Consider the following 1807-nt stretch of genomic DNA (forward strand, 5'->3'; position numbering starts at 1 on the left):
CTCCCAGGACACACTCACTGACTTTCACCTCTGTGTTCTGTGAATCGTGGAAGTGAGATGAAGGGTGGGGACGTGAGAGAAATCTCAGCGAAGGGGAGTTGCTGGGAGCTGCGCCGATGTTTCCCAGAGCCCAGTGGTGTGCACAGGGTCATCACCCATCCATTAAAGATTTATGGAACCCCTCCTACAAAAGGGCAGAATTGCTGGCCCTGAAGACAACTCCTGCCCTCAAGAAGCTGGGAAGCAAAATAGGCACGTAGGGAAATTGTTGGACAACATGCAAATAGGACATTTTGGGATGAAATATCTATTGAGTACCTGCCATGTACGAGATACTACAGGTCATTAGGGAGTGAGGGTGCTAGTAACTAGCTGCCCCCTTCTTGTCCAAGTTCTAAACCCACTAAGAAATAATGTAAAGCCAGCAGAAACCCAAGTGCTGCCTTTCTTACCAAGAGAGGCTGGTAGGGGGAGGTAGTTTTTCTTTGCAGCTAAATGGGCTTCCTTTGCTAAACCCAGAATTAGGCAGAGATTGGTGGACCCAAGCATGTGGACTGGTATTCCAAACTCCATGTATTAAACCCCTACTACACACCAGGCATTGCTCTAGATACAGATACACAGCAGTGAACAAAAATAAGTTTCTGCCTTTACAAACTTGACTTTCTAGTGGGGAGAAATTGACGACAACAGTGAAAGGTGGTAATATATCCACCTGTATGAGTCTGCTGGCGCTGCCGTTATGAAATACCACAGACTGAGTTGCTTCAAAAACAGAAATTAATTTTCTGACAGTTCTAGAGGCTGGAAATATGAGATCAAGGTGTTGGTGAGGCTTTCTTTGGAGAGCCATGAGGGTAGGATTGATCTCGGCCTCTCTCCTGGCCTTGAAGAGGATCGACTTCTCTCTGTCTCTTCACTTGGCTTTCAGTCTGTCTTATCTCCTCTTAGGAGGACACCAGTCATACTGGGTGAGGGTCCACCCCAATGACCTCATTTCAACTGAATCACAGCTCTAACAATCCTATCTCCAAATACAGTCATGTTCTGAGGTCCTGAAGGTTGGGACTTCAACACATGAACTTGGGGTGAGGAGACACACTTGGGCCCTTAATAGCACCATCAGGAAAATCAAAGCAGGGTTACAGAGTTTTGATGGAGGGAACACTATTCTGGACAGGGAAGACTTTTCCAAAGAAGTAAAATTTGAATACAGGTTTTATTTTAATGAAGAGTAAGGCCTTTGAAGACATTGCAGATGGGGTAACAGAGCGAGGGGTTGGGCACGGAGTGTGTATGAGATATGTCAGCAGGAAGTGAGGAAATCTGGGGGGACTCAGAGGAGTTTTTTTCGGTAGTAGTAGAAATCAGAGTCATCCGCAGGGTGTAGTAAGGTGATAAATTACACTTAGCTCGAATTAGGAATTTGGGACTTATCTTGAGACAACTAGGCTGAGGGTCCTTTGAAGATTCCAGGGAACAGGAGGAACAATGAACATGGTCTCTTGGGAAGGAGAATCTAAGCTCAGTAAGTAGAATGAATGAGAAGTGGGACCGGCTGAATGCCAGGGGATCATGCAGAAAGCCATTAGTAGGGTCCTGGCATGGGGTCATAAAGACTTACTCAGATAGCCCTTGGAGGAAGAAAAATTCAAAATTAGAGATAATTTTAAAGGAAGAATCCAGCGAGTCAAAATCAGCATTCAAATCTGTTAGTTACATGGAATAAGTCGTACTCATTAAACTCCCTGGAAATGGTTGCTGGGAGTAGAGCTATGCCCATATCTATAGGTCAACTGCTGCTGCA

This window comes from Enhydra lutris, unplaced genomic scaffold (genome assembly GCF_002288905.1).
Source record: "Enhydra lutris kenyoni isolate GAN:26980312 unplaced genomic scaffold, ASM228890v2 scaffoldscaffold42, whole genome shotgun sequence".
NCBI classification, from domain to species: Eukaryota; Metazoa; Chordata; class Mammalia; order Carnivora; family Mustelidae; genus Enhydra; species Enhydra lutris.